Source organism: Coregonus lavaretus, assembly GCF_964263955.1.
Source record: "Coregonus lavaretus genome assembly, chromosome: 3".
Taxonomy (NCBI): Eukaryota; Metazoa; Chordata; class Actinopteri; order Salmoniformes; family Salmonidae; genus Coregonus; species Coregonus lavaretus.
The window spans coordinates 10,590,420-10,617,368 of record NC_139990.1 but is presented as its reverse complement, the minus strand read 5'-3'; positions in this window follow the sequence as shown (position 1 = coordinate 10,617,368).

Below are 26,949 nucleotides of genomic sequence, written 5' to 3'. Positions count from 1 at the left end.
TGAGTCAAATGTAGACGTAGGGAGGTTGAAATCCCCCAGAACTGTGAGGGGTGAGCCATCCTCAGGAAAGGAACTTATCAAGGCGTCAAGCTCATTGATGAACTCTCCAAGGGAACCTGGAGGGCGATAGATGACAAGGATATTAAGCTTAAATGGGCTAGTGACTGTGACAGCATGGAATTCAAATGAGGAGATAGACAGATGGGTCAGGGGAAAAATTGAGAATGTCCACTTGGGAGAGATGAGGATTCCTGTGCCACCACCCCGCTGACCAGATGCTCTCGGGGTATGCGAGAACACATGGTCAGACGAGGAGAGAGCAGCAGGAGTAGCAGTGTTAATCCATGTTTCCGTCAGCGCCAAGAAGTCGAGGGACTGGAGGGTAGCATAGGCTGGGATGAAGTCTGCCTTGTTGGCAGCAGAACGGCAGTTCCAGAGGCTGCCTGAGACCTGGAACTCCACGTGGGTCGTGCGTGCAGGGACCACCAGGTTAGAGAGGCAGCAGCCACGCGGTGTGAGGCGTTTGTGTAGCCTGTGCGGAGAGGAGAGAACAGGGATAGGCAGAGGCATAGTTGACAGGCTGCAGCAGATGGCTACAATAATGCAGAGGAGATCGGAATAAAATGAACTAAACATCTGGGAAAGGAGAGAGCGGGGCCTCCCTCACCACAACTCCCAAATATAACTCTCCCAACTTCCACCTCAGAAACTATAATTGTTGTAAACTACAGCGGTTCAATGTTTTCTAGGAATAGACTAACCTAGTTTATTCAGCTAGCTAACTAGGTGCAGTATTATTCCGTGAAAAAAACGTCCGGGCACCTCGTCATAAGACGCCACAGCCAGCTAGCATGCCGGTCTCCAACAGCAGGGTTTAGCACCAATGCTCAGCAACAACAACCACCAGTGTATCAACATGCAAGCAGATCGTTCGTGTCCGTGTCTAACGTTGTGGGTTAGTCCCGACAGCTTGAGCGAGTCCGTCGTCAACTTATTCAGCCAGTTAGTTAGCTAGAATAGTTAGCAAACTAGCTAGCCATTGCTTTCAGACAAAGAACAACCCCTCCTTTCACGGCACGAACACACAGAGAGAGCCAAACTAACGTTAACTAGTCACCCATGTCCCGAATTCCTTGAGCGACTCGGGCTATCAATATGTAAAAAACAAAACACAAGTGTAGGTTATGACTTACCCCTAGCAGCTACTGTTAGCTAGCCAAGTGCAAAGCAAGCCACTAAATTGACTCAGCCAGTTCGCGTCTGTTCGCTCGGTCGTTCCAGCTATTGTTTACAAGTAGCTATCCAGGTTGCAACAAGCTTGCTAATTTTCAAGCACAGTAGTCACTTGCTACCTAATGTTAACGGTTCAGACAATGAGGTTAGAAAACAGCTGAATGGTAGGCAGTTATTGTATGTAATTATTGTAGGCAGCCAGCTGGCGTAATTACAGGCACTCTCAGGCGTGAAACAACTATACCGTTGCTAATAGCTACTCGCCAGCTAGTCCAGGAGGTGAGTTAGCTAGCTAGCTAGCTTCGTGCTACACCCGGCACCGCCGAATACAATACTAAACAGAAAACAGCTGAATGGTAGGCAGTTATTGTATGTAATCATTGCAGGCAGCCAGCTGGCGTAATTACAGGCACTCTCAGGCGTGAAACAACTATACCGTTGCTAATAGCTACTCGCCAGCTAGTCCAGGAGGTGAGTTAGCTAGCTAGCTAGCTTCGTGCTACACCCGGCACCGCCGAATACAATACTAGCCTACAATAATTACCTACAACAACTACCCACAACAACCCACGATGCCTACCTACAATACCCAACTACAATCTAAATACATAGTTTAAGCCTTACTCGACAAAGCCCAAGCTATGTATAAAGCCAAACTTACCCGACGCCAGCTGTCTGGGTGGCAGACAAGAAGACATTGGTCTTCTGCAATCAGTAGCTGTAATTAAGTACAGTAGCTACTAACTACCTAACGTTAATGCCTCAGATAATGAGGTTAGAAAAACAGCTGAATGGTAGGTAGCTAGCTGGCTTAATTACAGGTACTCTTAAGCGTGAAATAACATTGGAAACAACTATCCACAGTTGCTAAAAAGTTACCAGTAGCTACCCGCTAGCTAGCTAGCTTTATTGGTCCAGGTAGTGGGTTAGCTAGCCTCGTGCTTCACCGGGCTCAGCCGAATACAATACTTACCTACAATAATTACCTACAATAACCTACAATAACTACCTAAATAAACTACCTACAATACCTAACTACAATACCTACCTACAATCTAAATACATGGTTTAAGTTTTACTCAACACCATATAAGAAGCCAAGCTTACCTCCTGCTAGAGAAAACACAACCTCACCCGACCATCCTCCTGCAACCTGTATGTGTGTCTGTGCCTGTGTGTGTGTCTCTTCACAGTCCCCGCTGTTCCATAAGGTGTATTATAATCTTATTTTTAAAAAATTATATGACGTGTGCTTGCATCAGTTACCTGATGTGGAATAGATTTCCATGTAGCCATGGCTCAATGTAGTACTGTGTGCCTCCCATAGTCTGTTCTTGACTTGGGGATTGTGAAGAGACCTTTGGTGGCATGTCTTGTGGGGTATGCATGGGTGTCCGAGCTGTGTGCTAGTAGTTTAAACAGACACCTCGGTGCATTCAGCATGTCAACACTTCTTACAAAGACAAGTACAGATTTACATGCATTTAAGGGCCAGCCATGCTGCCCTGTTCTAAGCCAATTGTAATTTTCCGAGGTCCCTCCTTGTGGCACCTGACCACACGACTGAACAGTAGTCCTGTAGGACCTGCCTTGTTGATAGTGTTGTTAAAAAAGCAGAGCAGCTCTATATTATGGACAGACTTCTCCCCATCTTAGCTACTGTTGTATCAACATGTTTTGACCATGACAGTTTACAATCCAGGGTTACTCCAAGCAGTTTAGTCACCTCAACTTGCTCAATTTCCACATTATTTATTACAAGATTTAGTTGAGGTTTAGGGTTTAGTGAATGATTTATCCCAAATACAATGCTTTTAAGGACTAACTTATTCCTTGCCACCCATTCTGAAACTAACTGCAGCTCTTTGTTAAGTGTTGCAGTGATTTCACTCGCTGTGGTAGTTTTACTCAAAGCCAGTGGCATGTCATTAGTAAAGATTGAAAAAAGTAAGGGGCCTAGACAGCTGCTCTGGGGAATTCCTGATTCTACCTGGATTATGTTAGAGAGGCTTCCATTAAAGAACACCCTCTGTGTTCAGTTAGACAGGTAACTCTTTATCCACAAAATAGCAGGGGGTGTAAAGCCATAACTCATACGTTTTTCCATCAGCAGACTATCATTGATAATGTCAAAAGCCGCACTGAAGTCTAACAAAACAGCTCCCACAATGTTTTTATCATCAATTTCTCTCAGCCAATCATCAGTAATTTGTGTAAGTGCCATGCTTGTTGAATGTCCTTCCCTATAAGCGTGCTGAAAGTCTGTTGTCAATTTGTTTACAGTAAAATAGCATTGCATCTGATCAAACACCATTTTTTCCAAAAGTTTACTAAGGGTTGGTAACAGGCTGATTGGTTGGCTATTTGAGCCAGTAAAGGGGGCTTTACTATTCTTGGGTAGCGGAATTGCTTTTGCTTCCCTTCAGGCCTGAGGGCACACACATTCTAGTAGGCTTAGATTGAAGATATGGCAAAAAAGGAGTGGCAATATCGTCTGCTATTATCCTCTGTAATTTTTCATCCAAGTTGTCTGACCCCGGTGGCTGGTCATTGTTGATAAATAGACAACAATCGACAACAATTGTTGATAAATAGACAACATTCATTTTTTTACCTCTTCCACACTCACTTTACGGAATTAAAAATTGCAATACTTGTCTTTTATAATTTGATCAGTTGTACTTGGATGTGTAGTGTCAGCGTTTATTGCTGGCATGTCATGCCTAAGTTTGCTAATCTTGCCAATTAAAAAATCATTAAAGTAATTGGCGATATCAGTGGATTTTGTGATGAATGAGCCACCTGATTCAATGAATGATGGAGCTGAATTTGCCTTTTTTGCCCCAAATTTCATTTAAGGTGCTCCAAAGCTTTTTACTATCATTCTTTATGTAATTTGTCTTTGTTTCATAGTATAGTTTCTTCTTCTTTTTATTCAGTTTAGTCACACTATTTCTCAGTTTGCAGTACGTTTGCCAATCGGTTGTGCAGCCAGACTTATTTGCCATTCCTTTTGCCTCATCCCTCTCAACCATAAACATTTTCAATTCGTCATCAATCCAAGAGGATTTAACAGTTTTTACAGTCATGTTCTTAATGGGTGCATGCTTATTAGTAACTAGAATAAGCAAATTCATAAAAAAAGTGCAGCGTCTGGTTGCTCCTCATTACACACCACAGACCAACAATTATTCTTTACATCAACAACAAAGGAATCACTACAAAACGTATTGTATGACCTCTTATACACTATATTAGGCCCAGCCTTTGGAACTTTGGTTTTCCTAGATATGGCAACTATATTGTGATAACTACATCCGATGGATTTGGATACTGCTTTAAAGCAAATTTCTGCAGCATTAGTAAAGATGTGATCAATACATGTTGATGATTTCATTCCTGTGCTGTTTGTACAGTGAGGGAAAAAAGTATTTGATCCCCTGCTGATTTTATACGTTTGCCCACTGACAAAGAAATGATCAGTCTATAATTTTAATGGTAGGTTTATTTGAACAGTGAGAGACAGAATAACAACAACAACATCCAGAAAAACGCATTTCAAAAATGTTCTAAATTGATTTGCATTTTAATGAGGGAAATAAGTATTTGACCCCCTCTCAATCAGAAAGATTTCTGGCTCCCAAGTGTCTTTTATACAGGTAATGAGCTGAGTTTAGGAGCACACTCTTAAAGGGAGTGCTCCTAATCTCACCTTGTTACCTGTATAAAAGACACCTGTCCACAGAAGCAATCAATCAATCAGATTCCAAACTTTCCACCATGGCCAAGACCAAGGATGTCAGGGACAAGATTGTAGACCTACACAAGGCTGGAATGGGCTACAAGACCATCGCCAAGCAGCTTGGTGAGAAGGTGACAACAGTTGGTGCGATTATTCGCAAATGGAAGAAACACAAAAGTACTGTCAATCTCCCTCGGCCTGGGGCTCCATGCAAGATCTCACCTCGTGGTGTTGCAATGATCATGAGAACGGTGAGGAATCAGCCCAGAACTACACGGGAGGATCTTGTCAATGATCTCAAGGCAGCTGGGACCATAGTCACCAAGAAAACAATTGGTAACACACTACGGCGTGAAGGACTGAAATCCTGCAGCGCCCGCAAGGTCCCCCTGCTCAAGAAAGCACATATACAGGCCCGTCTGAAGTTTGCCAATGAACATTTGTATGATTCAGAGGAGAACTGGGTGAAAGTGTTGTGGTCAGATGAGACCAAAATCGAGCTCTTTGGCATCAACTCAACTCGCCTTGTTTGGAGGAGGAATGCTGCCTATGACCCCAAGAACACAATCCCCACCGTCAAACATGGAGGTGGAAACATTATGCTTTGGGGGTGTTTTTCTGCTAAGGGGACAGGACAACTTCATCGCATCAAAGGGACGATGGACGGGGTCATGTACTGTCAAATCATGGGTGAGAACCTCCTTCCCTCAGCCAGTGCATTGAAAATGGGTCGTGGATGGGTATTCCAACATGGCAACAAAGGAGTGGCTCAAGAAGAAGCACATTAAGGTCCTGGAGTGGCCTAGCCAGTCTCCAGACCTTAATCCCATAGAAAATCTGTGGAGGGAGCTGAAGGTTCGAGTTGCCAAACGTCAGCCTCAAAACCTTAATGACTTGGAGAAGATCTGCAAAGAGGAGTGGAACAAAATCCCTCCTGAGATGTGTGAAAACCTGGTGGCCAACTACAAGAAACGTCTGACCTCTGTGATTGCCAACAAGGGTTTTGCCATCAAGTACTAAGTCATGTTTTGCAGAGGGGTCAAATACTTATTTCCCTCATTAAAATGCAAATCAATTTAGAACATTTTTGACATGCGTTTTTCTGGATTTTTCTGGTTGTTATTCTGTCTCTCACTGTTCAAATAAACCTACCATTAAAATTATGGACTGATCATGTATTTGTCAGTGGGCAAACGTACAAAATCAGCAGGGGATCAAATACTTTTTTCCCTCACTGTATATTTTAAACCAAATACTTTTAGACTTTTACTCAAGTAGAATTTTACTGGGTGACTTCTACTTTTACTTGAGTCATTTTCAGGTATCTTTACTTTTACTCAAGTATGACAGTTGGGTACTTTTTCCACCTCTGAGTATAGAACAGTAAAGCACTGAACTGTACTGAATTAAACTCTACTGAACTGTACTGGATACTAATTAATTCAACTCTACTGTACTGTACTGTGCTCTACTGTGCTCTACTGTACTGAACTGTCCCGTACTGTTCTGTGCTGTTCAAACTTGTGAAACATAGCCTAGACGGACGTCAATGATTCATTTAGATTTGGTCTGGTCCGTACCAACCAAATGTGTACTTGTTCGGTGGCCAAGCTCGTTAGAATCATACCCAGCATGCTTTGCAAGTGTTTGTTTTTATATTTACATTTTGGCCATGCAGCAGACGCTCTTATCCAGAGCGACTTACAGTCAGTGCATTCAACTAGGGTAGATAAACAACAACACATCACAGTCATAGCAAGAACAAAACTTTTCTGTAACTGTTACTGAGACTTTTATTGTAGTTGAAGTGGTCTGTTGGTTTATTGTATAGGTTGGACTACTTTCAACATCATCGTATAGGTTGGATTACTTTCAAAAAGCTAACATAAGTGCATGTGACAGATGGGAGCAATAATACATATTATACAGTATTTTGCAATCTTCAGTTGGCTCCTCTTTCCTATATTAAGTGGATAAAAATATATTATTGTGATATAATGCTTACTTCATTGAGAATGTATGTGCAGTTGAAATTTCGCCATAGAATCAATGACCAAAAGAGACGTAAATGTCACGATCGTCTAGGAGTGAAGGAGACCAAAGCGCAGCGCGTTGAACGAACATGACTTTAATAAGAGTAAAGCACGTAAAATACAAAACAAAAGACGACTCGTGAAGTCCACAGTACAACGACTGAAACACGGAACAATAACCCACAAACCCCACAGGAAAACATACAGAAATAAATATGGCTCCCAATCAGAGATAACGAGCCGACAGCTGACACTCGTTACCTCCGATTGGGAGTCATTGACCAAACCTAGAAATACAACACTTTGACACCCAACATAGAACAAAACCACATAGACTGCACACACCCTGGCTCAACATAATGAGTCCCAGAACCAGGGTGTGACAGTACCCCCCCCTAAAGGCGCGGACTGCGACCGCGCCTCAAAACCCCCAAACAGGGGAGGGCTGGGCGGGCATACCTCCTCGGTGGCGGTTCTGGCTCCAGCCTAGACCACCACCCCACCATAGTCACTACCCGCTTACGTAGGTTCCTCCAAATGACCCCCACCGGTTTAAGGGGCAGCACCGGACTAAGAGGCAGCACCGGACTAAGGGGCAGCACCGGACTAAGGGGCAGCACCGGACTAAGGGGCAGCACCAGACTAAGGGGCAGCACCAGACTAAGGGGCAGCACCAGACTAAGGGGCAGCACCTGACTCAATGGCGGATCCTGGCTGGTTGGCTCTGGCGGATCCTGGCTGGACGGCTCTGGCGGATCCTGGCTGAACGGCTCATGGCTGGCTGAAGGATCTGGCTGCTCATGGCTGGCTGACGGATCTGGCTGCTCATGGCTGGCTGACGGATCTGGCTGCTCATGGCTGGCTGACGGATCTGGCTGCTCATGGCTGGCCGACGGATCTGGCTGATCCGGTCTGGCCGAAGGCTCTGGCTGATCCTGTCTGGCGGAAGGCTCTGGCTGATCCGGTCTGGCGGAAGGCTCTGGCTGATCCGGTCTGGCGGAAGGCTCTGGCTGATCCTGTCTGGCGGAGAGCTCTAGCGGCTCCGGTCTGGCGGACGGCTCTGAAGGCTCATGGCAGACGGGCGGCTTTGCAGGCTCAGTACAGACGGGCAGTTCAGACGGCGTTGGGCAGACGGACAGTTCAGACGGCGTTGGGCAGACGGGCAGTTCAGGCGCCGTTGGGCAGACGGGCAGTTCAGACGGCGTTGGGCAGACGGACAGTTCAGGCGCCGTTGGGCAGACGGGCCGTTCAGACGGCGTTGGGCAGACGGACAGTTCAGGCCCCGTTGGGCAGACGGCCGACTCTGGCCGTCTGAGGCGCATCGTAGGCCTGGTGCGTGGTGCCGGAACAGGAGGTACCGGGCTGAGGACACGCATCTCAGGGCTAGTGCGGGAAGCAACAACAGGACGCACAGGACTCTGGGGACACACAGGAGGCTTGGTGCGTGGTGTATGCACTGGTGGTAAAGGGCTGGAGACACGCACCATCGAGCCAGTGCGTGGAGGAGACACAGGGCTCTGAAGACGCACAGGAAACCTGGTGCGTGGTGTAGGTACTGGTGGTACTGGGCTGGAGCGAGGAGGTGGCGCCGGAAATACCGGCCCGTGCAGGCGTACTGGCTCCCTTGAGCACTGAGCCTGCCCAACCTTACCTGGGTTGATGCTCCCCGTCGCCCGACCAGTACGGGGAGGTGGAATAACCCGCACCGGCCTATGTGGGCGAACCGGGAACACCATGCGTAAGGCTGGTGCCATGTACGCCGGCCCGAGGAGACGCACTGGTGACCTGCTGCGTGGGACCGGCCTCATGACATCCGGCTCAACACTCAATCTGGCCCGGCCGATACGTGGAGCTGGACTGTACCGAACCGGGCTATGCCTGCGTACAGGAGACACCATGCGCTCAACTGCGTAACACGGTGTCTGCCCGTACTCTCGCTCTCCACGGTCAGTCCAGGGAGTAGGCGCAGGTCTCCTACCTGACTTCGCCACACTCCCTCTTAGCCCCCCCCCAAGAAATTCTTGGGTAGTACCCACAGGCTTCCAGTCTTGCCTCCGTGCTGCCTCCTCATATCGCCGCCTCTCGGCTTTAGCTGCCTCCAGCTCTTCCCGAGGACGGCGATATTCTCCCGGTTGTGCCCAAGGTCCCTTACCATCCAGAATCTCCTCCCATGTCCATGAATCCTTTATGGGTGGATATAAATCCTGTGTAGGTGGATCCTGTTGCTCCTGGACGCGCTGCTTGGTCTTTCTTTGGTGGGTTATTCTGTCACGATCGTCTAGGAGTGAAGGAGACCAAAGCGCAGCGCGTTGAACGAACATGACTTTAATAAGAGTAAAGCACGTAAAATACAAAACAAAAGACGACTCGTGAAGTCCACAGTACAACGACTGAAACACGGAACAATAACCCACAAACCCCACAGGAAAACATACAGAAATAAATATGGCTCCCAATCAGAGATAACGAGCCGACAGCTGACACTCGTTACCTCCGATTGGGAGTCATTGACCAAACCTAGAAATACAACACTTTGACACCCAACATAGAACAAAACCACATAGACTGCACACACCCTGGCTCAACATAATGAGTCCCAGAACCAGGGTGTGACAGTAAAACTAACCTTACTAGGTATTTTAGACGTATTTTTTATGTCATTTTGCTTGGACGTGCTCAGAAATCGTAAAGTATGTTTCATATTAATCTGAGGGCAGGCTGATTCTACTCTCCCATATAATTATAACTATTAAAACAACAAACATAACTTCTCTCTTTATTTTCTCCATTAATTGTTTGTTTCAGTTGGTTGAGTGCAATGTCATCACTTTAGTGAGGAAAGAGCTGAGGAGGTTCAAGAGGGTTCTGAGACCAGATCTTCCAGAATGCTTTGAGACTCAGAGGGATGATAAGGGAGTGGTGGACGCTGAAGGTGAGATGCAGGAGAGCAGTGCCAGAGATGGGGCTCTGAAGATCACACTGCACGAACATGAATCAGAAGGAGCTTGCTGACACACTAGAAAATGGTAAGATGCTTAGGCCTCCATTTCCAGTCCACTATTCATGGATGGTTATTTTCACTTAGAAATAAGCATACATTGCACAGTTCTAAACATGGTTGAAAAGAGGGGGAAATGTAGCTTTGGGACTGTCTCCACAGAGAAGAAGTGTTGTTACAAATCTGAGTGGTAAAACACACCAAATGATATTTATATGAACACCAATATTTTTTGCATTGTTGGTTATTTAGATGAGCTTGCTGAGGTGTTCCAACGTAAACTCAAATCCAATCTGAAGAAGAAGTTTCAGTGTGTGTTTGAGGGAATAGCTGAGCAAGGAAACCTGACACTTCTCAATAAGATCTACACTGAGCTATTTGTCACAGAGGGTGGACAAGGAGAGGTCAATAATGAACATGAGGTGAGACAGATCGAGACAGCATCCAGGAGACAAGAAACTAAAGACAACCCAATCAAATGTAACAACATCTTCAAACATTTACCTGGACAAGACAAACCTATCCGAATTGTGCTGACAAAGGGAGTTGCTGGCATTGGAAAAACAGTTTCTGTGCAGAAGTTCATTCTGGACTGGGCTGAAGGAAATGCCAATCAGGATGTCCAATTCATATTTACTCTCCCTTTTCGGGAGCTGAATTTGATTAAAGGAAAAGAGTACAGCTTGATTGAACTTCTTAATCACTTCTCTACGGAAACCAAAGAATTAAGAATCTCCAACTATGACAAGTACAACGTTCTGTTTGTCTTTTATGGTCTGGATGAGTGCCGACTTCCTCTAGACTTCAAGAATAATGACAGCTGGTGTGATGTCACAGAGTCAACCTCAGTGGACATGTTGGTGACAAACCTCATCAAGGGGAATCTGCTTCCCTCTGCTCTCGTCTGGATAACCTCCCGACCTACAGCAGCCAATCAGATTCCTTCTGAATGTGTTGACCAGGTGATAAGAGGTACGAGGGTTCAATGACCCACAGAAAGACGAGTACTTTGGGGAAATAATCAATGATGAGAATCTGGACAACAGAATCATAACACACATAAAGACGTCAAGGAGTCTCAGTGTTCTGTTGGATTTCAGCCACTGTCCTAGAGAGACTGTTGAGTGAAGCAGAGAGTGGAGAGATGCCCAAGACTCTGACTCAAATGTTCACTCACTTTGTGGTACAGTGGGGGAAAAAAGTATTTAGTCAGCCACCAATTGTGCAAGTTCTCTCACTTAAAAAGATGACAGAGGCCTGTCATTTTCATCATAGGTACACGTCAACTATGACAGACAAATTGAGGGAAAAAAAATCCAGAAAATCACATTGTAGGATTTTTAATGAATTTATTTGCAAATTATGGTGGAAAATAAGTATTTGGTCACCTACAAACAAGCAAGATTTCTGGCTCTCACAGACCTGTAACTTCTTCTTTAAGAGGCTCCTCTGTCCTCCACTCGTTACCTGTATTAATGGCACCTGTTTGAACTTGTTATCAGTATAAAAGACACCTGTCCACAACCTCAAACAGTCACACTCCAAACTCCACTATGGTCAAGACCAAAGAGCTGTCAAAGGACACCAGAAACAAAATTGTAGACCTGCACCAGGCTGGGAAGACTGAATCTGCAATAGGTAAGCAGCTTGGTTTGAAGAAATCAACTGTGGGAGCAATTATTAGGAAATGGAAGACATACAAGACCACTGATAATCTCCCTCGATCTGGGGCTCCACACAAGATCTCACCCCGTGGGGTCAAAATGATCACAAGAACGGTGAGCAAAAATCCCAGAACCACACGGGGGGACCTAGTGAATGACCTGCAGAGAGCTGGGACCAAAGTAACAAAGCCTACCATCAGTAACACACTACTCCGCCAGGGACTCAAATCCTGCATTGCCAGACGTGTCCCCCTGCTTAAGCCAGTACATTTGGATGATCCAGAAGAGGATTGGGAGAATGTCATATGGTCAGATGAAACCAAAATATAACTTTTTGGTAAAAACTCAACTCGTCGTGTTTGGAGGACAAAGAATGCTGAGTTGCATCCAAAGAACACCATACCTACTGTGAAGCATGGGGGTGGAAACTTCATGCTTTGGGGCTGTTTTTCTGCAAAGGGACCAGGACGACTGATCCGTGTAAAGGAAAGAATGAATGGGGCCATGTATCGTGAGATTTTGAGTGAAAACCTCCTTCCATCAGCAAGGGCATTGAAGATGAAACGTGGCTGGGTCTTTTAGCATGACAATGATCCCAAACACACCTCCCGGGCAACGAAGGAGTGGCTTCGTAAGAAGCATTTCAAGGTCCTGGAGTGGCCTAGCCAGTCTCCAGATCTCAACCCCATAGAAAATCTTTGGAGGGAGTTGAAAGTCCGTGTTGCCCAGCGACAGCCCCAAAACATCACTGCTCTAGAGGAGATCTGCATGGCGGAATGGGCCAAAATACCAGCAACAGTGTGTGAAAACCTTGTGAAGACTTACAGAAAACGTTTGACCTGTGTCATTGCCAACAAGGGGTATATAACAAAGTATTGAGAAACTTTTGTTATTGACCAAATACTTATTTTCCACCATAATTTGCAAATAAATTCATTAAAAATCCTACAATGTGATTTTCTGGAATTTATTTTCTCATTTTGTCTGTCATAGTTGACATGTACCTATGATGAAAATTACAGGCCTCTCTCATCTTTTTAAGTGGGAGAACTTGCACAATTGGTGGCTGACTAAATACTTTTTTTCCCCACTGTATTTCAGACCAAGCAGTGTAGTCAGACGTACCTTAGAACCTCTAAAGTTCTACACAAGGATGAAGAGATGATTATGTCACTCGGAAAACTGGCCTTCAAACAGCTGGAAGACTGTGTACCATTTTCTCAGCGGAGGGAGGGAGAGAGGAGGGACGGTGAGTCGGGTGAGAGGCAGCCTCACCGCTGTTCCCTCCCTCCCCTCAGACTGACCATCAGATGCAGGTCATCAGTCCAGTAAAAAAAAGAGCTAATTATTATTCTCACTCAGCTGTGCCTCACAAGTAATACAACAAATTATCTATACCAGTATGATCATATAACATTTTATAATTTCAAAATGGTCTGAGAAGAACAACATTGGCAGGGCAATTCAAGTGTAGCCAATATGCAGTGATAATGTATTGGGCCAAAGCCTACTGCACAAACCTCATTGCTACAGAACTGTTTTTAATTGGTTAACATTTTTTAAGTAACATTTTTTAAGCAGTAGATCTCGACTTGCATTTTGACTCAGAAAAGGTTGGTGACCACTGGTGTAGATGAAGGGGAGGATACTTTTTAAGCCTTGAGACAATTGAGACATGGATTGTGTATGTGTGCCATTCAGAGGGTGAATGGGCAAGACAAAAAATGTAAGTGCCTTTAAACAGGGCATGGTAGTAGGTGCCAGGCGCACCGGTTTGTGTCAAGAACTGCAACGCTGCTGGATTTTTCACGCTCAACAGTTTTCCGTGTGTATTAAGAACTTGACACAACTGTGGGAAACATTGGAGTCAACATGAGCCAGCATCCCTGTGGAACGCTTTCGACACCTTGTAGAGTCCATGCCCCGACGAATTGAGGCTGTTCTGAGGGCAAAAGGAGGTGCAACTCAATATTAGGAAGGTGTTCCTAATGTTTTGTACACTCAGTGTATACTACACTTTCCACACTGGTTGTGTATGTTCCTTATGTTGTTGTTTTTTATAATAGAGTGGACCATGGTGGAGAGTGCAGGCTCAAACCTGGCCTGATTACATGTAAGTCATGACTGCTGTGGAGAATGGATCTGTAATATAAGCCAACAATAAAATGAAGAGTACAATCAGAGGATCAATACAATCACATTTAGGCTGGAATTCTATTGAAACATTATCTTTGTTTACAAAACACTGTCTGTGCACATTCAAAGCCTTCAGAAAGTATTAACACCCCTTGACTTATGTCACATTTTGTTGTGTTACAACCTGATTTCATAATGGATTAAAAATAAATTTTAAAAAAGCTCACCCATCTACACACAATACCCCATAATGACAAAGTGAAAACATGTTTTTAGAAATGTTTGCAAATTTATTGAAAATGAAATACAGAAATATCTCATTTACATAACTATTCACACCCCTGAGTCAATACATATTAGAATCACCTTTGGCAGCGATTACAGCTGTGAGTCTTTCTGGGTAAGTCTCCAAGAGCTTTGCACAAATGAATTGTACAATATTTACCCATTATTATTTTCAAAATTCTTCAAGCGCATTTTCAAGTCTTGCCATAGATTTAAAAGCAGATTTAAGTCAAACTGTAATTCGGCCACACAGGAACATTCACTGTCTTCTTGGTAAGCAAGTCCAGTGTAGATGTGGCCTTGTGTTTTAGGTTATTGTCCTTCTGAAAGGGGAATTCATCTCCCAGTGTTTGGTAGGAAGCCGACTGAACCAGGGTTTCCTCTAGTATTTTGCTTGTGCTTAGCGCCATTCCTTTTTTTTATCCTGAAAAACTCCCCAGTCTTTAACAATTACAAGAATACCCATAACATAATGCAGCCACCACTATGCTTGAAAATATGGAGAGTGGTACTCAGTAATGTGTTGTATTGGATTTGCCCCAAACATAACACTTTGTATTCAGGACAAAAAGTTATTTGCTTTGCCACATTTTTTGCAGTATTTCTTTAGTGCCTTGTTGCAATATTTTGTATTCTGTACAGGCTTCCTTCTTTTCACTCTGTCAATTAGGTTAGTATTGTGGAGTAACTACAATGTTGTTGGTCCCAGCCAGGTCACTCATGATACAAGTCAGTATTCGACGTCCATCCATGGCTGATGACGTCGGGAGATGACGTGGAAACCGGCCACTAGGGGCAACATTGAGCACTGTTAACTTCAAGTAGGTTTTGGTGATGCGGATGGGGTTGGCGGAGGGGTGTAAGCATCTGTCTCTGGTGCCAAAGGTTGAATGTTCAAATCTAGTGACAGAAAGTTGTTTTTGAGATTTTTGTTGTAAGGCTATCCCAAACCTTAACCCTTATCTTAACCATTTGGCGTTAATGCCTAACCTTAAGATTTCAGAGTTAATACCTAAACTTAATCTTAAATACTTTGAAATTTGACGGTTGGAACAACATCGAAATTTGACGTTTGAGAAACATGGATGAACATCTAATTCTGACGTGAGACTGTGTCACGGTTTACTAAGCCAGAACCCAGAAGCAGACCAGGACAAGGTTAGTTGAAACGAAGGTGAGTATTTATTTAACAGATTCAAAAAACGATGTAGAATAATCCAGGGGACAGAGCGGACGGCGGAGATGAGTTGGTGGAGGTGCAGTGGTAGATCCAAGAATGGCTCGGCAGCCGCCGACAACCAGGCAGGGGTTGGGTGAAGGTTCCGGGAGATTGACTGCAGATAGAAACAAAACGGAGGTAAGTACATGGCAAGCCAACAAGGTGCAAAACAACAAAACTAACGCTAGAAACTCCAAGGCTGATACACTGACAAACATACTGTTCATGGCTAACGATCCGGCAGGGAATGGATGTCAGGTCAGGGCTTAAGAAGGGTGATGATCAGGACCAGGTGTGCAGACCGCTGATGAGATGCAGGTGCGGTTAATCGGGAGATCTCCCGCCTAGCAACGTCGCCCAGCAACCAGGCCCGGGAGCGTTCACGAACCCTCAGGAAACTGGAGATTCCGAGCAGAAAAATGGCAACACAGGCAGGAACCGACTCAGGATGCAGGGTTCATGACAGTACCCCCCCTCCGACGAACGCCACCGGGCGGACTACCCGGAGCGCCAGGATGGAGGCGGTAGAAGTCACGAAGGAGGTCAGCATCCAGGATCTGGCGCCGAGGAATCCAACTCCTCTCTTCAGGACCATACCCCTCCCAGTCCACGAGATACTGGAAACCCCGGCCCCGCCGTCTGGAATCCATAATGCGGCGCACCGTGTAGGCAGGACCACCTCCGATCATCCGATGGGGAGGAGGAGGAGGCGGAGGGGGTAACAGAGGACTGAGGAGAACAGGCTTGAGGCAGGAGACATGAAAGGTGGGATGGACTCTGAGCGTTCTAGGTAACTTGAGTCGAACGGCCACAGGATTGATCACCTTCTCCACCACAAACGGACCAATGAACTTCGGTGACAGTTTCTTAGACTCAGTCCGCAGAGGAAGATCCCGTGTGGCGAACCAGACCCTATCTCCGATGGTATAGGTGGGGGTGGGAATCCGGCGACGATTCGCCTGGAGCTGATACCGGTCAGAAACTCTAAGGAGGGCCTTTCTGGCCCGATGCCAGGTCCGGTGGCAACGACGAATGTGGGCCTGAACAGAGGGCACTGAGAGATCCTTCTCCTGAGAAGGAAACAAGGGAGGTTGGTAGCCATACAGGCACTGGAAGGGAGACATCCCAGTGGCAGATGTAGGGAGAGTATTGTGGGCATACTCAACCCAAGGCAACTGAGAGACCCAGGAGGTGGGGTTGGAGGAGACAAGGCAGCGTAGCGTGGATTCCATCTTCTGGTTGGCTCTCTCCGCCTGACCATTAGATTGGGGGTGAAAACCAGATGTGAGACTGACTGTAGCTCCAATGGCCAAACAGAAAGACTTCCAGACAGCAGAGGTAAACTGAGGGCCACGGTCGGAAACTATGTCACTGGGCAACCCGTGGACCCTGAAAACCTCCCTAACCAGGATCTCGGACGTCTCAGAGGCCGAGGGAAGCTTGGAAATGGGCACAAAGTGGGCGAACTTGCTGAATCTGTCCACGATAGTCAGAATGACCGTGTTCCCCTCAGAAGAGGGCAACCCAGTGACAAAGTCCAGGGCCAGATGCGACCATGGTCGCCGGGGAATAGGGAGGGGGTGAAGTAGTCCAGAGCTGGGCCGGTTGGCACTCTTATTCTGCGCACACACTGGACAGGCAGCAACAAACCTCTGAGTATCTTCTCCCATGGCCGGCCACCAAAATCGTCTGCGAAGTAACGCCATCGTCCGGGCCACGCCAGGGTGACAAGCCATCTTGCTGGCGTGGGACCATTGGAGGACAGCAGAACGAACCGACTCAGGCACAAACAAACGACCGGGTGGACCGTTACCGGGACCGGGCTGCGTCTGAAGGGCCGCCATAACCTCCTCCTCAATCCTCCACATAACTGCTCCCACGACACAGTTCCGGGGAAGAATCGTCTCGGTCTTGGCCCCACTCTCCTCCGTCTTGGAGAACATCCGGGACAAGGCGTCCGCCTTGCCGTTCTTAGACCCAGGTCGGAACGTCAGGGAAAAATTAAAGCGTCCAAAAAAACAAAGCCCACCTGGCCTGACGGGAGTTGAGACGTCTAGCCGATTGCACGTAAGCAAGATTCTTGTGGTCGGTCCAGACAATAAACGGTTGCTCCGCCCCCTCCAACCAGTGGCGCCACTCCTCCAAGGCAAGCTTCACCGCGAGAAGCTCCCGGTTACCCACATCGTAGTTCCTCTCCGCAGACGAAAGACGACGAGAGTAGTAGGCGCAGGGATGGAGTTTCCCGTCAGTGGAGCATCGCTGGGACAGGATGGCGCCAACCCCCACATCAGACGCATCCACTTCCACGACGAACTGACGGGCCGTGTCAGGTTGAGAGAGAATCGGTGCGTTGGTGAATCGCCTCTTCAAATCCAGGAACGCTCGGTCCGCCTCAGGGTTCCAACTGAAGGTCCTGGTACTGGAAGTCAGGGCAGTTAAAGGAGCGGCCACACGGCTGTAATCCCGGATGAATCGGCGATAGAAATTCGCAAACCCCAGAAACCTCTGGAGCTGCAATCTCGTACCGGGCTGGGCCCATTCCAGAACCGCCCTAACCTTCTCCTGGTCCATCCTGATCGCTCCCCTGGAGATGATGTACCCGAGGAAGGATGTAGTGTGGGCGTGAAATTCGCACTTCTCGGCCTTCACGAACAGGCGATTCTCCAACAATCGCTGCAGAACCTGCCTGACATGCTGGACGTGGCTGGAAGGTTCCTTCGAGAAGATAAGAATGTCATCCAGGTAAACAAACACAAAGAGACCGATCATATCTCTCAGGACGTCATTCACCATACTCTGGAACACTGCTGGAGCATTGGTCAGTCCAAACGGCATCACCTGATACTCGAAGTGACCCATCGGTGTATTGAAACCCGTCAACCACTCGTCCCCCTCTCTGATCCGGACCAGGTGATACGCATTGCGTAGGTCTAGCTTGGTGAACACAGTAGCACCCTGTAAGGAGTCGAAGGCAGAGCTCATCAAGGGCAGGGGATACTTGTTCTTGACCGTGATATCATTCAACCCCCGATAATCAATACACGGTCGAAGAGAGCCATCCTTCTTACCCACAAAGAAGAATCCTGCCCCCAGGGGTGATGATGAGGGACGAATGAGACCAGCCGCTAGGGACTCCTTGATGTAGGTCTCCAAAGCCTCACGTTCAGGTCGGGAGATGCTGTATAACCGTCCCTTGGGATAGACAGCTCCAGGGAACAGGTTTATGGCACAGTCATATGGTCGGTGGGGAGGGAGTGACAGAGCCCTCTGCTTACTGAACACTTCCCCCAAATCGTGATATGTCTCGGGAACCAGGGACAAATCTGGGGGTCTAGCCTCAATCACCTGACTGGGAACAGAATGGGAACAGGCAGTCTTGAGGCAATTAGCATGACACTCAAGGCTCCAACTAGTTACCTTGCCAGTCACCCAATCGAACGTGGGATTGTGTTCTTTCAGCCAGGGGTATCCAAGGACCAGAGGAACATGGGAAGAAGGCAGAATGAAGAATGAGATCACCTCAGAATGATTCCCTGACAACAGCATCTTAACCGGTTCAGTCCTCATCGTGATACGTGCCAGACTACTGCCGTTCAGAGTGGTAGCTTCAATGGCTTCCGGTAATCGCTCCTTGGAAAGCCCCAGCTGTTCCACCACTTCGGCATCAATAAAGCTTCCATCGGCACCTGAATCGACGAAAGCGTTAATCGCTAGACTCTGATTCCTGTTCATGAGGGTAGCCGGGAAACGGGGTCTGACAGAGGTATTGAGAGGTTGAAACTGGCTCGCTAAAAGTCCTCCCAACTTTAGCGAGCCGAGCAGTTTGACGACCGCCGGGAACAAGTGGACGGGCCCCATTGCTTCTCCCTCCTTCTCTCTCGAACTCGGTTATCCACCCGAATAGACAAGGCTACCAAGCTGTCCAGGTCACTAGGCTCCGGATAGGAGATCAACTCATCCTTGAGCTGCTCCGACAGCCCCTGGTAAAAGGCCGCTTGCAGAGACTCCTCATTCCACCCACTCTCCACAGCCAAAGTCCTGAACTCGATCACGAAGTCGGCAACGCTGCGAGTTCCTTGGCGAAGCGAAAACAGGTGCCTAGCTGCGTCCATACCTCGGACGGGATGGTCAAATAGCTTCCTCATCTCGGCCGTGAACTCCTGGTATGAGGCCATGCAGGTGTCCTGTTGTTCCCAAACGGCTGAAGCCCACTCCAGAGCTCGACCACGCAGCAACTCAATGACAAAGGCTATCCTAGCCTTGTCTGTGGCATAAGAGTGGGGCTGTAGATCGAACACTAATCCACACTGCATAAGGAAAGAACGGCATCTTCCCAACTCCCCCTCATATTTATCAGGCGTCGGAACCTTGGGCTCACGGAAGGGCACAGCTCCAGAAGCGGCAGGCGAGATGGGTGAAACCGGTCGTGGATTCTCCACCGGCAAACTGAGCTGAGCCTGGATCTTCATCAGACTGGTAGAAAAGTTCCGAACGGACAAAGCTATCTCCTGTAGCGCTGTGCTATGTTGTCCCAACATCTTCTCCTGATGGGTAATGGCATGGCGAACAGAGTCCAGGTCCGCTGGGTTCATTTCTGGCCGGATCGTTCTGTCACGGTTTACTAAGCCAGAACCCAGAAGCAGACCAGGACAAGGTGAGTTGAAACGAAGGTGAGTATTTATTTAACAGATTCAAAAAACGATGTAGAATAATCCAGGGGACAGAGCGGACGGCGGAGATGAGTTGGTGGAGGTGCAGTGGTAGATCCAAGAATGGCTCGGCAGCCGCCGACAACCAGGCAGGGGTTGGGTGAAGGTTCCGGGAGATTGACTGCAGATAGAAACAAAACGGAGGTAAGTACATGGCAAGCCAACAAGGTGCAAAACAACAAAAATAACGCTAGAAACTCCAAGGCTGATACACTGACAAACATACTGTTCATGGCTAACGATCCGGCAGGGAATGGATGTCAGGTCAGGGCTTAAGAAGGGTGATGATCAGGACCAGGTGTGCAGACCGCTGATGAGATGCAGGTGCGGTTAATCGGGAGATCTCCCGCCTAGCAACGTTCACGAACCCTCAGGAAACTGGAGATTCCGAGCAGAAAAATGGCAACACAGGCAGGAACCGACTCAGGATGCAGGGTTCATGACAGACTGTGAGAGCTTGTTGGTTGATCCATCCTCAGCTTTCTCTTATTACAGCCGTTAAACTCTGTAACTGTTTTGAAGTCACCATTGACCTCATGGTGAAATCCATGAGCGGTTACCTTCCTCTCCGGCAACTTAGTTAGGAAGGAAGCCTGTTTCTTTGTAGTGACTGGGTGTATTGATACACCATCCAAATTGTAATTAATAAATTCACAATGTTCAAAGGAATATTCAATGTCTACCAATAGGTGCCCTTCTTTGCGAGGCATTGAAAAACCTCCCTGGTCTTTGTGGTTGAATCTTTGTTTGAAATTCACTGCTCGACTGAGGGACCTTACATATAATTGTATGTGTAGGGTACAGAGATGAGGTAGTCATTCAAAAATCATGTTAAACACTATTATTGCTAGCAGAGTGAGTCCATGCAACTTATTATGTGACTTGTTAAGCACATTTTTTGTCCTGAACTTATTTAGGCTTTGTCACGATCGTCTTGACGAGAAGTAGACCAATACGCAGCGTGTTGCACAAACATGGTGATCTTTATTATCTTTAGAGATAACCTATACAATACACAAAACAATAAACGACTCGTGAAGTCCACGGTGACAAAGACCGACAAGGAACAAAAACCCACAAACACAAAGTGAAACACAGACAGTTAAATATGGCTCCCAATCAGAGACAACCAGCACACAGCTGACACTCGTTGCCTCTGATTGGGAGTCACTCAGTCAAACATAGAAAATGACGAACTAGAAACACCCAACATAGAAACAGAACACATAGAATGAACACACCCTGGCTCAACATATAGAGTCCCAGAGCCAGGGTGTGACAGTACCCCCCCCTAAAGGCGCGGACTGCGACCGCGCCTAAATACGAGCAAAACAGGGGAGGGCTGGGTGGGCATTCCTCCTCGGCGGCGGCTCCGGCTCCGGGCTTGCCCACCACCCTCCAACCCCCCAAAGTACCCCTGGTCCGGTCTGGCCCCGCTGGCCGGTGCCGGACTGACGACACGCACCCCTGGCTTGGTGCGTGGAGCAGGAACGGACCGGACCGGGCTGACAATGCGCACCCCTGGCTTGGTGCGTGGAGTAGCAACCGGCCAAACCGGGCTGACGATACGCACCCCTGGCTTTGTGCGTGGAGCAGCAACGGGCCGGGCCGGGCTGACGACTCGCACCCCTGGCTTGGTGCGTGGAGCAGCAACGGGCTTTTCCAGGCTGACGACTCGCACCCCTGGCATGATGCGAGTAGCAGGAACGTTCTGGACCAGGCTGACGACTCGCACCCCTGGCTTGGTGCGAGTGGCAGGAACAGGCCGGGCCGGGCTGGCGACGCACACCGTAGGTTTGGTGCGAGTGGCAGGAACAGGCCGGGCCGGGCTGGCGACGCGCACCGTAGGTTTGGTGCGAGTAGCAGGAACAGGCCGGGCCAGGCTGGCGACGCACCCCGTAGGCTTGGTGCGTGGAGCAGGGACAGGCCGGGCTGGGCTGGCGACGCACCCCGTAGGCTTGGTGCGTGGAGCAGGGACAGGCCGGGCTGGGCTGGCGACGCACACCGTAGGCTTGGTGCGTGGAGCAGGGACAGGCCGGGCTGGGCTGGCGACGCACCCCGTAGGCTTGGTGCGTGGAGCAGGGACAGGCCGGGCTGGGCTGGCGACGCACACCGTAGGCTTGGTGCGTGGAGCAGGGACAGGCCGGACCGGGCTGGCGACGCACACCATAGGCTTGGTGCGTGAAGCAGGAACAGGCCGGACCGGGCTGGCGACGCATACCGTAGGTTTGGTGCGAGGAGCAGGAACAGGCCGGACCGGGCTGGCGACGCGCACCGTACACTTGGTGCGAGGGGCTGGAACAGGCCGGACCGTACTGGGGACACACACCACTGGCTCTACCTCGGGATCTGGAACGGGCCGGACCGGACTGGTAACACACCCCAGTACCTCTCGCCGTGCCTCTACACCTTCCCTCCCTGCTTTGACCAGTGGCCCCCGTAACCTGGTGGCCTTCTGAATCCGCCCCTTTTCTGCCTCCGTCAGCCCCGTCGTCCATGCCGTGTGCCCCCCCCTAAAATTTTTTTGGGGTTGCCTCTCGACCGTCCAACGCTGACACTGCTTACGCCGTTGCTCCTCTCTCCGTCGCCTCTCCATTGTCTCACTCCATGGCCGGCGATCCATCCCGGCCAGGATCTCCTCCCAGGTCCAGGACCCCTGCCCGTCCAAAATCTGTTCCCACGTCCAGGCTGCCGATTCCTGGACACGCTGCTTGGTCCTGGTATGGTGGGTTCTTCTGTCACGATCGTCTTGACAAGAAGTAGACCAATACGCAGCGTGTTGCACGAACATGGTGATCTTTATTATCTTTAGAGATAACCTATACAATACACAAAACAATAAACGACTCGTGAAGTCCACGGTGACAAAGACCGACAAGGAACAAAAACCCACAAACACAAAGTGAAACACAGACAGTTAAATATGGCTCCCAATCAGAGACAACCAGCACACAGCTGACACTCGTTGCCTCTGATTGGGAGTCACTCAGTCAAACATAGAAAATGACGAACTAGAAACACCCAACATAGAAACAGAACACATAGAATGAACACACCCTGGCTCAACATATAGAGTCCCAGAGCCAGGGTGTGACAGGCTTGCCATAACAAAGGAGTTTAATACTTATTGACTCAAGACATTTCAGCTTTTTCTTTTTAATTATTTCGTAAAATGTTCTAAAAACATAATTCCACTTTGACATTATGGATTATTGTGTGTAGCCCAGTGACACAAAATCTCAATTTAATCCATTTTAAATTCAGGCTGTATCACAACAAAATGTGAAAAAAGGTCAAGGGGTGTGAATACTTTCTGAAGGCATTGCAGTTTTCTATTCCTGGAAAATGGAAGCATTTACTTGCAAGGGGAGTCTACCTTGAAGAAAATGGTTATTACAGGACCCAAAATTCCTGCATTATATGATTTTATTTCACCATAGGAAAAAGAGCTACTGCATAAAATACATCACAAAGACCCATGAGGCGGCGCACAATTGGCCCAGCGTTGTCCAGGGTAGGGGAGGGAATGGCCGGTAGGGATGTAGCTCAGTTGGTAGATTATGGCGTTTGCAACGCCAGGGTTGTGGGTTCGATTCCCATGTGTGGCCAGTATGAAAAATTTAAAAAATAATGTATGCACTCACTAACTGTAAGTCGCTCTGAATAAGAGCGTCTGCTAAATGACTAAAATGTAAATGTAAAGTGTTTACGATTGTATTGTGCACTTACACCACATTACCAAAAGTATGTGGACAGCTGCTCGTCGAACATCTCTTTCCAAAATCATGGGCATTAATATGGAGTTGGTCTCATTACCAGCTAGCAGGACTGTATCATTTTAGTCAATGAGAATTTTGCAACGTAAGCTTCACTTTCTGAACATTCGAGATGTGTAGTCCACTTGTGTAGCTAGCATGACTGACTTTGTGCTAGCTAGCCAACGTTTAATTACTTCTGCGTTATGAAAGGAACTAGACACGGACATGAATGATCCATTGGTAGTTTGTTGTAACCAAGTATTGGTGCTAAACCGTGTGTTATTGGATGCTAGAATGCAAGTTAGCTATGGCGTCATAGGATACGGTGCCCTGGGCGGTTTTCACAGAAGAATACTGTACCAAGTGTTGGGTTTTATTTTTTAACGCAATTTCTAACACAAGTTAGCTAGCTGAATAAACTAAGTTAGTCCATTCCTGGAAACATTGAACTACTGTAGATTACAGCAATTATAATTTCTAAAGTGGAAGTTGGAAGAGTTGTATTTGAGTGTTTCAGTGAAAGGTTAGTGAGGGAGGCCTCGCTTCCCCAGATGTTTAGTTAATTTCATTCCGATCTCCTTTGCATTAGTGTAGCCTTTTCTGTAGCCTGTCAACTATGTGTCTGTCTATCCCTGTTCTCTGCTCTCCGCAAAGGCCATACAAACGCCTCACACCGCGTGGCTGCTGCCTCTCTAACCTGGTGGTCCCTGCACGCACGACCCACGTGGAGTTCCAGGTCTCCGGCAGCCTCTGGAACTGCCGTTCTGCGGCCAACAAGGCAGAGTTCATCTCAGCCTACAGTGAGGGAAAAAAGTATTTGATCCCCTGCTGATTTTGTACGTTTGCCCACTGACAAAGAAATTAGCAGTCTATAATTTTAATGGTAGGTTTATTTGAACAGTGAGAGACAGAATAACAACAAAAAAATCCAGAAAAATGCATGTAATAAATGTTATAAATTGATTTGCATTTTAATAAAGACACCTGTCCACTACCTTTGACTCATTTCTCTCTGCCTCCTTCTTTCCACTACTCTCCTTTTTTGACCTCACCCTCTCACCATCTCCCCCTACTCACAAGGCAGGCAATACGCTTGACCTCATCTTTACTAGATGCTGTTCTTCTACTAATCTCACTGCAACTCCCCTCCAAGTCTCCGACCACTACTTTGTATCCTTTTCTCTCTCGCTCTCCTCCAACACTACTCACTCTGCCCCTACTCAGATGGTAATGCGCCGTCGCGACCTTCGCTCTCTCTCTCCCGCTACTCTCTCCTCTTCCATCCTATCATCTCTTCCCTCTGCTCAATCCTTCTCCCTCCAATCTCCTGATTCTGCCTCCTCAACCCTCCTCTCCTCCCTTTCTGCATCTTTTGACTCTCTATGTCCCCTATCCTCCCGGCCGGCTCTGTCCTCCACTCCTGCTCCGTGGCTTGACGACTCATTGCGAGCTCACAGAACAGGGCTCCGGGCAGCTGAGCGGAAATGGAGGAAAACTAGACTCCCTGCCGACCTGTCATCTTTTCACTCCCTCCTCTCTACATTTTCTTCATCTGTTTCTGCTGCTAAAGCCACTTTCTACCACTCTAAATGTCACGCCTCTGCCTCTAACCCTAGGAAGCTCTTTGCCACCTTCTCCTCCCTGCTGAATCCTCCTCCTCCTCCCCCTCCCTCCTCCCTCTCTGTGAATGACTTCGTCAACCATTTTGAAAAGAAGGTTGACGACATCCGATCCTCATGAATTAAGTCAAATGACACCGCTGGTCCTGCTCACACTGCCCTACCCTATGCTTTGACTTCTTTCTCCCCTCTCTCTCCAGATTAAATCTTGCGACTTGTGACGCCCAGCCGCCCAACAACCTGCCCGCTTGACCCTATCCCCTCCTCTCTTCTCCAGACCATTTCCGGAGACCTTCTCCCTTACCTCACCTCGCTCAACAACTCATCCTTGACCACTGGCTATGTCCCTTCGGTCTTCAAGAGAGCGAGAGTTGCACCCCTTCTCAAAAAACCTACACTTGATCCCTCAGATGTCAACAACTACAGACCAGTATCCCTTCTTTCTTTTCTCTCCAAAACTCTTGAGCGTGCCGTCTTTAGCCAACTCTCTTGCTTTCTCTCTCAGAATGACCTTCTTGATCCAAACCAGTCAGGTTTCAAGACTGGCCATTCAACTGAGACTGCTCTTCTCTGTGTCACGGAGGCTCTCCGCACTGCTAAAGCTAACTCTCTCTCCTCTGCTCTCATCCTTCTAGACCTATCTGCTGCCTTTGATACTGTGAACCATCAGATCCTCCACCCTCTCCGAGTTGGGCATCTCCGGCGCGGCTCACTCTTGGATTGCGTCCTACCTCACAGGTCGCTCCTACCAGGCGGCGTGGCGAGAATCTGTCTCCGCACCACGTGCTCTCACCACTGGTGTCCCCCAGGGCTCAATTCTAGGCCCTCTCCTATTCTCTCTATACACCAAGTCACTTGGCTCTGTCATATCCTCACATGGTCTCTCCTATCATAGCTACGCAGACGAAACACAATTAATCTTCTCCTTTCCCCCTTCTGATAACCAGGTGGTGAATCGCATCTCTGCATGTCTGGCATACATATCAGTGTGGATGACGGATCACCACCTCAAACTGAACCTCGGCAAGACGGAGCTGCTCTTCCTCCCGGGGAAGGACTGCCCGCTCCATGATCTTGTCATTACGGTTGACAACTCCGTTGTGTCCTCCTCCCAGAGTGCAAAGAACCTTGGCGTGACCCTGGACAACACCTTGTCGTTCTCCGCTAACATCAAAGCGGTGACCCGATCCTGTAGGTTCATGCTCTACAACATTCGCAGACTACGACCCTACCTTACAAAGAAAGCGGCACAGGTCCTAATCCAGGCACTTGTCATCTCCCGTCTGGATTACTGCAACTTGCTGTTGGCTGGACTCCCTGCCTGTGCCATTAAACCCCTACAACTCATCCAGAACGCTGCAGCCCATCTGGTGTTCAACCTTCCCAAGTTCTCTCACGTCACCCCGCTCCTCCGCACACTCCACTGGCTTCCAGTTGAAGCCTGCATCTGCTACAAGACCATGGTGCTTGCCTACGGAGCTGTGAGGGGAACGGCACCTCCGTACCTTCAGGCTCTGATCAGTCCCTACACCCAAACGAGGGCATTGCGTTCA